The sequence below is a fragment of the Prionailurus viverrinus genome, chromosome E2 (genome assembly GCF_022837055.1).
Source record: "Prionailurus viverrinus isolate Anna chromosome E2, UM_Priviv_1.0, whole genome shotgun sequence".
NCBI classification, from domain to species: domain Eukaryota; kingdom Metazoa; phylum Chordata; class Mammalia; order Carnivora; family Felidae; genus Prionailurus; species Prionailurus viverrinus.
The window spans coordinates 37,810,485-37,821,492 of record NC_062575.1 but is presented as its reverse complement, the minus strand read 5'-3'; the positions used below and the strand labels follow the sequence as shown (position 1 = coordinate 37,821,492).

General features: G+C 37.2%; 1 non-coding gene across 1 annotated transcript; it reads left to right on the top strand.

Annotated features, from left to right (window-relative positions):
- Positions 1-838: 838 nt before the first annotated feature.
- On the top strand, positions 839-986 carry LOC125153882 (small nucleolar RNA SNORA57). The gene has a single exon (XR_007147617.1). It is a non-coding gene; the product is annotated as a small nucleolar RNA SNORA57 (small nucleolar RNA).
- The last annotated feature ends 10,022 nt before the right edge of the window (positions 987-11,008 follow it).

Below are 11,008 nucleotides of genomic sequence, written 5' to 3'. Positions count from 1 at the left end.
TTACGACACACCATCAAAATAAATACTGTGTGCATTATTGGAGTCCCAGAAGAGAAGGTGAAAGGAGTAGAAAACTTATTTCAAGAAATAATGGCTGAGAACATCCCCAAAACAGGGAAAGATTTGGTCATCCAAGTTCATGAAGCAAATAGGTCACCTCAAAATGTCAATCCAAAATGTTCTTCTCCAAGACACAGAGTAATAAAACTGTCTAAAAACAAACAAACAAACAAACAAACAAACCACCACCACCACCATCACCAGAGAATTTTTACAGCAGCAGGAGAAAAAAATAATTGTCCCTGTAAAGTGGATGTCTTAGCAGAGACCTTACAGACAGGGGAAATAGAATGATATATTCATACTGCTGAAAGAAAGTAACCGCCAGTCAAGAATTCTTTACCCAGCAAAGTTGTCCTTCAGAGTTGAAGGCAAAAAGACTTTCCCTAATAAAATCAGAGAGAATTGATCACTACTAAACCTGCCTTGCCAGCAATGTTGAGAAAAGTTTTTCAAGCTGAAACAAAAGGACACTAATTATTAACATGAAAACATACGAAAATATACAATACACTGGGGTAAAAGTAAACATAAAGACAGATTCAAAATGCTTTAATACTGTAATATGTGCTAATTAACTCTATTATAAAGATTTAAAAACAAAGGTATTAAAAATAGTTATAGCTTAAATAATTTAATGAATACACAATAAGCAAAATGTAAATAGTGACATCAGAAATGTAAAAGGGGAGCTTTTGAGGGACAGAGGCAGAGTAGGTGCATATTTAGGTTGTGGAGCTACATGACCTTGCAGGGGTCCTGGGCAGGGCCTGTGCACCCTCCTTTTCTATTTGGGGTTTGGTATGTAGTCCCAGTCTCCCTAATGTACAGAGTCAGAGGGAAAAGCCTCTAGCCTCCTCGCTGTCGTGTCTTTGTTGCCTGGGGCTTCCAGCCTAAGGGTTATATCTTCAAGTGCAGGAGCACTGCAATAGAAAAAAAAAGGGGGGGGGGTGCAAAAGGATAGACTATTTGTATATAACCAAATATTCACAGAAAATAGACTATTAGATCTCTAAGATGTGTTATATAAACTTCATGGTAACCACAAAACAAAAATCTATAAGAGATACACAAACGATAAAGGAAAGGAAATCAAAACATACTATGAAAAACATCAACTTACAAAGGAAGTCACCAAGAAATGAAGAAGAAAATGGAACCATAAAACAGAAAATAAGAAGATGGAATAGCAAGTCCTTAGCTATCAATAAATACTCTAAATGTTGATGGATTGAAAATAAATAAATAAAGGTTGATAGATTGATTTCTACAATCAGAAGCCATGGAATGGCTAAATGAATTAAAAAGAAACAAGACCCAACAATATGCTACTTAAAAAGATTCACCTCAACTCTAAGGACATACATAGATTCAAAGTGAAAAGATGGCAAAAGATAGTCCATGCAAGTGAAAACCAAAGGAGAGCAAGGAGATCTATACTAATATCAGATAAAATAAACTTTTGTTTTGACATTTCTTAATTTTATTTTTTTAATTTTACATCCAAATTACATATAGTGCAAAAATGATTTCAGAGTAGATCCCTTAATGCCCCTTACCCATTTAGCCCATCCCTTCCCACACCCCCTCCAGTAACCCTCTGGTTGTTCTCCATATTTATGAGTTTCTTATGTTTTGTCTCCCTCCCTGATTTTATATTCGTTTTGTTTCCGTTCCCTTATGTTCATCTGTTTTGTCTCTTAAAGTCCTCATATGAGTGAATTCATATGATATTTGGCTTTCTCTGACTAATTTCACTTAGCATAATACCCTCCAGTTTCATCCACATAGTTGCAAATGGCAAGATTTCATTCTTTTTGACTGCCGAGTAATATTCCATTGTGTGTGTGTGTGTGTGTGTGTGTGTGTGTGTGTGTGTGTGTGTGTATATATATATATATATATATATATATATATACCATCTTCTTTATCTGTTTATCCATCAATGGATATTTGGGCTCTTTCCATACTTTGGCTATTGTTGGTAGTGCTACTACAAACATTGGGGTGCATGTGTCCCTTCAAAACAGCACACTTGTGTCCCTTGGATAAATACCTAGTAGTGCAATTGCTGGGTCGTAGGGTAGTTCTATTTTTAGTTTTTTGAGGAAACTCCATACTGTTACCCAGAGTGGCTGCACCAGCTTGCATTCCCACCAACAATGCAAAAGAGATCCTCTTTCTCCACATCCTCACCAACATCTGTTGTTGCCTGAGTTGTTCATGTTAGCCATTCTGACAGGTGTGAGGTGGTATCTCATTGTGGTGTTGGTTTGGATTTCCCTGATAAGTGATGTGGAGCATTTTTTCATGTGTCGGTTGGCCATCTGGATGTCTTCTTTGGAGAAGTGTCTATTCATGTCTTTGGCCCATTTCTTCACTGGATTATTTGTTTTTGGGGTGTTGAGTTTGATAAGTTCTTTATAGATTTTGGCTTTCACTGATATGTCGCTTGCAAATATCTTCTCCTATTCCATCGGTTGCTTTTTAGTTTTGCTGATTGTTTCCTTCGCTGTGCAGAAGCTTTTTATTTTGATGAGGTCCCAGTAGTTCATTTTTGCCTTTGTTTCCCTTGCCTCCGGAGACGTGTTGAGTAAGACGTTGCTGTGGCCAAGATCAAAGAGGTTTCTGCCTGCTTTCTCCTCAAGGATTATGATGGCTTCCTGTCTTCCATTTAGGTCTTTCATGCATTTTGAGTTTATTTTTGTGTATGGTGTAAGAAAGTGGTCCAGGTTCATTCTTCTGCATGTCGCTGTCCAGTTTTCCCAGCACCATTTGCTGAAGAGACTGTCTTTATTCCATTGGATATTCTTTCCTGCTTTGTCAAAGATGATTAATTGGCCATACATTTGTGGGTCCATTTGTGGGTTCTCTATTCTGTTCCACTGATCTGAGAGTCTGTTCTTGTGCCAGTACCATACTGTCTTGATGATTACAGCTTTGTAGTATAGCTTGAAGTCTGGGATCGTGATGCCTCCTGCTTTGGTTTTCATTTTCAAGATCACTTTGGCTATTTGGGGTCTTTTCTGGTTCCATACAAATTTTAGGATGATTTGTTCTAGCTCTGTGAAGAATGCTGGTGTTATTTTGTTAGGGATTGCATTGAATATGTAGATTGCTTTGGGTAGTATTGACATTTTAACAATATTTGTTCTTCCTATGCAGGAGCATGGAATCTTTTTCCATTTTTTTTTTTTTTTTTGTGTGTGTGTCTTCTTCAATTGCTTTCATAAGCTTCCTATAGTTTTCAGTGTATATATTTTTCACCTCTTTGGTTAGATTTATTCCTAGGTATTTTATGGGTTTTGGTGCAACTGTAAATGACTTCAATTCCTTGATTTCTCTTTCTGTCGCTTCATTGTTGGTGTATAGGAATGAAACCAATTTCTGTGCATTGATTTTATATCCTGCAACTTTGCTGAATTCATGAATCAATTCTTGCAGTTTTCTGGTGGAATCTTTGGTTTTCCATATAGAGTATCATGTCATCTGCCAAGAGTGAAAGTTTGACCTCCTTCTGGCCAATGTGGATGCCTTTTATTTCTTTGTGTTGTCTCATTGCAGAGGCTAAGACTTCCAATACTATGTTGAATAACAGTGGTGAGAGTGGACATCCCTGTCTTGTTCCTGACCTTACGGGGAAAGCTCTCGGTTTTTCCCCATTGAGGATGATATTAGCATTGGGTCTTTCGTATATGGCTTTTATGATCTTGAGGTATGTTCCTTCTATCCCTACGTTTCTGAGGGTTTTTATCAAGAAAGGATGCTGTATTTTGTCAAATGCTTTCTCTGTATCTATTGAGAGGATCATATGGTTCTTGTCCTTTCTTTTATTGATGTGATGAATCACATTAATTGTTTTGCGGATATTGAACCAGCCCTGTGTCCCAGGTATAAATCCCACTTGGTCGTGGTGAATAATTTTTTTAATGTATTGTTGGATCCAGTTAGCTAATATCTTGTTGAGAATTTTTGCATCCATGTTCATCAGGGAGATTGATCTATAGTTCTCCTTTTTAGTGGGGTCTCTTTCTGGCTTTGGGATCAAGGTAATGCTGGCTTCATAGAAAGAGTTTGGAAGTTTTCCTTCCATTTCTACTTTTTGGACCAGCTTCAATAGAATAGGTGTTAACTCTTCTTTAAATGTTTGGTAGAATTCCCCTGGAAAGTCATCTGGTCCTGGACTCTTGTTTTTTTGGGGAGACTTTTGATTACTAATTCTCTTTCTTAACAAGTAATGGGTCTGTTCAAATTTTCTATTTCTTCCTGTTTCAGTTTTGGTATGTATATGTTTCTAGGAATTTGTCCAATTCTTCCAGATTGCCCATTTTATTGGCATATAATTACTCATAATATTCTCGTATTATTGTTTTTATTTCTGCAGTGTTGGTTGTGATCTCTCCTCTTTCATTCTTGATTTTATTTATTTGGGTCCTTTCCTTTCTCTTTTTGATCAAACTGGCAAGAGGTTTATCAATTTTGTTAATTCTTTCAAAGAACCAGCTTCTGGCTTCATTGATCTGTTCTACTGGTTTTTTGTTTGTTTGTTTGTTTCAATAGCATCAATTTCTGCTCTAATCTTTATTATTTCCTGTCTTCTGCTGGTTTTTGGTTTTATTTGCTGTTGTTTTTCCAACTCCTTAAGGCGTAAGGCTAAGTTGTGTGTCTGAGATTTTTCTTTCTTCTTTAGGAAGGCCTGGATTGCTATATACTTTCCTCTTATGACCACCTTTGCTGCATCCCAGAGGTTTTGGCTTGTGGTGTTATCATTTTCATTGGCTTCCATATAATTTTTAATTTCCTCTTTAACTTCTTGGTTAGCCCATTCATTCTTTAGTAGGATGTTCTTCAGTCTCCAAGTATTTGTTACCTTTCCAAATTTTTTCTTGTGGTTGATTTCAAGTTTCATAGCATTGTGGTCTGAAAATATGCACAGTATGATCTCGATCTCTTTGTACTTACTTAGGGCTGATTTGTGTCCCAGTATATGGTCTATCCTGGAGAACGTTCCATGTGCACTCGAGAAGAATGTATATTCTGCTGCTTTAGGATGAAATGTTCTGAATATATCTGGTAAGTTCATCTGGTCCACAGTGTCATCAAAAGCCATTGTTCCCTTGTTGATTTTCTGTTTAGATGATCTGTCCATTGCTGTGAGTGGGGTGTTGAAGTCTCCTACTATTATGGTATTACTATTGATGAGAATCTTTATGTTTGTGATTTATATATTTGGTGCTTCCACATTTATTGCATAAATGTTTACAATTGTTAGGTCTTCTTGGTTGATAGACCCCTTGATTATGATATAATGCCCTTCTGCATCTCTTGATACAGGCTTTCTTTTGAAGTTTAGATTGTCTGATTTAAGTATGGCTACTCTGGCTTTCTTTTATTGACCATTGGCATGATAGATGGTTCTCCATGCCCTTATTTTCAAACTGAAGGTGTCTTTAGGTCTAAAGGGGGTCTCCTGTAGATAGCATAGAGATGTATCTTGTTTTCTTACCCATTCTGTTACCCTATGTCTTTTTATTGGAGCATTCAGTCCATTGACGTTTAGAGTGAATACTGAAAGGTATGAATTTATTGTCACTATGATGTTTGTATAGTTGGAGTTTCTGGTGGTGTTCTCTGGTCTTTTCTAGTCTTTGTTGCTTTTGGTCTTTTTTTTTTTTTTTCATCTTTTCTTCAGTCAGAGAGTCCCCCTTAAAATTTCTTGCAGGGCTGGTTTAGTGGTCACAAACTCCTTTAATTTTTGTTTGTCTGGGAAACTTTTTATCTCTCCTTCTATTTTGAATGACAGCCTTACTGGATAAAGAATTCTTGGCTGCACATTTTTCTGATTCAGCACACTGGATACATCCTGCCATTCCTTTCTGGCCTGCCAGGTTTCTGTGGATAGGTCTGCTGCAAACCTGATCTGTCTTCCCTTGTAGATTAGGGTCGTGTTTTCCCTTGCTGCTTTCATGATTCTCTCCTTGCCTGAGTATTTTGTGAATTTGACTATGATAAGCCTTGTTGATGGTCGGTTTTTGTTGAATCTAATGGGGGTCCTCTGTGCTTCCTGGATTTTGATGTCTCTTTCCCCAGGTTAGGAATGTATTCTGCTATGATATGCTCACATAACCCTTCTACCCCTATTTCTCTCTCTTCCTCCTCTGGGACCCCTGTGATTCTGATGTTCCTTTTTAATGACTCACTGATTTTTCTGATTCTTAAATCGTTCTCTTTTGCCTTAATCTCGCTCTTTTTTTCTGCTTTGTTATTCTCTATAAGTTTGTCCTCTATATCGCTGATTCTCTGTTCTGCCTCATCCGTCCTTGCCGCCACAGCATCCATTCGTGATTGCAGCTCAGTTATAGCATTTTTAAATTTCATTCTGATTAGTTTTTACTTCTTTTATCTCTGTAGACAGGGAATCTAATCTATTTTCGTCTCCAGCTAGTATTCTTATTATTGTGATTCTAAATTCTGGTTCAGACATCTTGCTTGTATCTGTGTTGGTTAAGTCCCTGGCTGTCGTTTCTTCCTGCTCTTTTTTGGGGGGTGAATTCCTTCCTTTCATCATTCTTAAGGGAGAAAATGAGGTAGAATAAATTTTTAAAATTAAAATTAAAAAAATATTAAAATTAAAAAATTAAACAGACACACAAAAAATCGAATAAATGATGATTGATCCTAGGTGTGTTTTGGTCTGTGTGTTGAAAGTGGCTTGATAGATTAGAGAAAAAAAGGGGAATGAAAAAAAAAAAGGAAATCATTTGAAATTTTGAAAAAACGAATACACTTGAAGTAGACTAAAATGAAATGATGGAATCAAACTAGAATTGAAAAAAATTTACACAGAAGTAAAAAATATATTAGAAAAAAAATTAAATAAAAATATTTTTAATAAAATTTAAAATTATTTTTTTCTTTCTGTATTCAAGAAAAAGAAATGAAAAAGAAAAAAGACAAAAAAGGAAATCGTTTGAAAATTTGAAAAAATAAATACACTGAAGTAGAGTGAAATAAAACAATGGAATTAAAATAGAATTTGAAAAAATTTACACAAAAGTAGAAAGTATCGTAAAAAAATTAAAGAAAAATATGTGTAATAAAAATTGAAAATGAAAAGAATTTTTTCTCTTTCTGTATTCATGAAAAAGAAAAGAAATGAAAAAGAGATTAAAAAAGTAAAAAGTAAAAAGAGGAAAGAAAATTGAATAGATGGACCTGCTAACAGACTGAAGTACAACTGAAATTACTTCATTTTCCCCTAGAAGTCAGACTATGAAGCGCTTTATAGTCCATAAACTAAGCAGGCGGAGAGACTTGTGTTCCTGAAGATCGAGGTTGGCCTAGTTGGGCAGGGCTTAGTGTAGCAGCTCCCTTCTCTACTAGATGGCGCTGCTAGCCTACTGGGATGGATTGTTGTGGTGCTTGTAGGCACATATGTGCATGCATAAAAGCAGTGAAAATGGTGTCACCCAGCTACCCAGTCTCTAGTATTGAACTCTGTTCTCCCTGATCAGCAATTGCACACCTGTCCTTTGTCTTCAACTTTCGTCCAGTCCCCGATTTTACACTGTCCATGACCAAGCCCCAAGTAGTACCTCTTTCCTGCGTTTTGTCTCAGATGCGGCTATTTTCCCCAGCCCCTTACTTCTGAGGGACTGCAGCTTTGACCCGTTCTGCCCCTCTGTGGAGGGTCTCACTGAGCAACGGACAAATGCTGGTTGCACCCAGGAAAGTTCACAGTACCATGCTGCTGCCAATGCCCAGAGACTGCAGCTGGGTCCCACCCCACCCAGAAAAAGCTCGCAAGATAGTGCAGCAGCAGCATTTCGGGGATTATGGAAAATCACAACACATATCTGACACCAGGCTTCACCCATAATGACCTTGTTCCAGCACCAGTGAATGTGGCCCTTCTCAGGTCTGCTGGGCCTAGGGTGCCTCACAGCCTGTACCAAATGTCCTTCCAACAGTGGAACCACTTCACCCTGTGTGGCCCAAGAACCTCCCGGACTGCACTCTGCTCCTGGGGATTCGCCCTTCCCACCAGAGCACCACCAGGTATCAAGCTTCAGAGTTGCAGACTGTGCTCCCTGTTTACAGTCTTGATGCATTTTAAACCTTCTCCTTTCTCCTTTCTCCCTTCTCCCTTTTTAGTTCAGTCCCTGCGACTGTTTCCAATTTTCCACTTTCTCTCCAGCTGTTTTTGGGGAGGGGTGCTTTTCCGTTTCCATCCTCTCTCCACACACAAAAGCACCTCCCTGCCCTCTGTAGCTTCTCTCTCCCCAAGTTCACCTCTCCACATCGCATACCTGCTGAATTCTGTGGTTCAGGTTATGCAGATTGTTGTGTTAATCCTCAGATCAGTTTTCTAGGTGTGCAGGATGGTTTAGTGTTGGTCTGGCGGTATTTCATGGACACGAGACACACAAAGAACTTCCATGCTGTTCCACCATCTTGGCTCCCTCCCTCAGACAAAATAAACTTTAAGCCAAAAACAGTAACAAGAGACAAAGATAGTCATTATATAATAAGGGAGTAAATTCATCAAGAAGACATAACATCCATAAATATATACGCACCAAACATCAAAGAACCTAAATATATTAAGCAAACACTATCAGATCTGAAGGAGCAACAGACAAAAAATACAATAATAGTAGGGGACTTCCATACCTCACTTTCAACAATGGATAGATCATCCAGACAGAAAACCAACAAGGAAACATTAACTTGAACCATCCTATAGACCAAAGGGACCTAACAAACAGATGCAGAACATCCAACAGCAGAATACACATTATTCTCAAAATCACACTGAACACTCTCTAAGATAGATCACATAATAGGCACAAATAGGTCTTATCAAATTTAAGAAGATTAAAATCAGTCCAAGTATCTTTTCCAACCACAACAGTATAAAAGTAGAAATTAGTTAACAGGAAGAAAGCTGGAAATTCACAAATATGTAGAGATTAAACCATGCTCCTGAACAACCAAATGAGTCAAAGGAGAAATAAAAAGATCAAACGAAACTAAGCTGCTTTTTGAAAACAAACAAAATACAGAAACCTTTAGCTAGACTTACAAAGAGAGAGAAAGGACTCAAATAAAATTAGAAATTAAAGAGACATTACAATTGATTTCACAGAAGTACAAAAGACCAGAATAGACTACAATGAACAATTACACACTTACAAATTGGGCAACCTGGAAGAAATGGATTAATTTCTAGAAACATTCAATTTACCAAGGCTAAATATGAAGAAATAGAAAATCTGAGCAGTCCAGTTACTAGAAAGATTACTGAGTCAGTAAAAAACTCCAAAGAAAATTCCAGAACCATATGGCTTTACTGCTGAATTCTACCAAACATCTAAAGAATACCAACCCTTCCCAAACTCTTCCAAAAAGATGAAGAGGGAACATTTCCAAAGTCATTTTACAAGGCCAGCATTACCAAAACCATAGAACACTACAAGAAAATTATAGGCCAATCTCGTGGCCATGAGATCAAGCTCTACATTGGGGTCCGCATTAAGCATGGAGCCTGCTTGGGATTCTTTCTCTCCCTTTCTCTCTGCCCCTCCCCCACTTGCACTCTCTCTCAAAATAAATAAATATTGGGGTGCCTGGGTGGCTCCATTGGGTAGACGTCTGACTTTGGCTCAGGTCGTGATCTCGCGGTCCGTGGGTTCGAGCCCCGCGTCGGGCTCTGGGCTGACAGCTCAGGGACTGGAGCCTGTTTTGGATTCTGTGTCTCCCTCTTTCTCTGACCCTCCCCTGTTCATGCTCTCTCTCTCTCTGTCTCAAAAATAAATAAACGTTAAAAAAAAATTTTTTTTAAAGAAAAAATAAATAAATATTAAAAAACATTAACTGAAAATGGATCAACAAACTAAATAGAAGAGCTAAAACCAAAAAGCACCTGGAAGAAAACATAGGGGTAAATCTTTATGACCTTGGATTTGGCAATGGATTTATAAATAAAACATTATAGCACAAGCAACAACAAAAAGCAGATAACCTAAGCATCAAAATTTAAAACTTTTGGACAAAGACCACACGATTACACTTACCGGTGGACTCTAAAACCAAACAAATGAACAAATAAAACACTCTTTAATACAGAGAACTGTTGTTGCCAGAGGAGAGGTGAGTGAATGGAAGGGCAGAACAGATAAAGGGGAGAGATTAAGAGGTAAAAACCTACAGTTATAAAATAAATTAGTCATGGAGATAAAAAGCACAGCATAGGGAATTTAGTTAATAAATAATACCGTTATAACATTATGGTAAGAGATGGTAACTACACTTACTGTGGTGAGCACTGAGTAATGTATAGAACTGTCAAATCAATGTTGTATATCTGAAACATGACATTGTATCTTAATTATATTTCAATAAAAATTAAACAGACATTTCATGAAAAAAAATTAAAACATGTCCATCAAGGACACTATCAAGAAAGTAAAAAGACAAAAAAAAGTAAAAAGATAATCTATACGATGAGAGGAAATATTTGCCGATCACCTATCTGATACAGGTTTAATATCCAGAAGATATAAAGAACTCCTACAACAAAAAGACAACCCAGTTTGAAATGTGCAAAGGAGTTGAATGGACATTTTTCCAAAGATATGAAAATGGTTAACATGCACATGAAGATCTTCAGCATCATCAGTGGTTAGGCAGATGCAAATAAAAACTACAATGAGATACCACTACTAGGATAGCTATAATAATAATAAAAAAACAAAAAAACAAGTGTTGGCAAGGATGTAGAGAAATTGCTGAATTATGTACATTGCTGGTGAGAATGTAAACTGGAAAATAGTTTACCACTATGGAAAATAGTTCCTCAAAAAGCTAAATATAAAATTACCATATGATCCAACAATTCCACCCCTAGGTTTATAACCAAAGGAACTGAAAGAGGGACTCCAACATA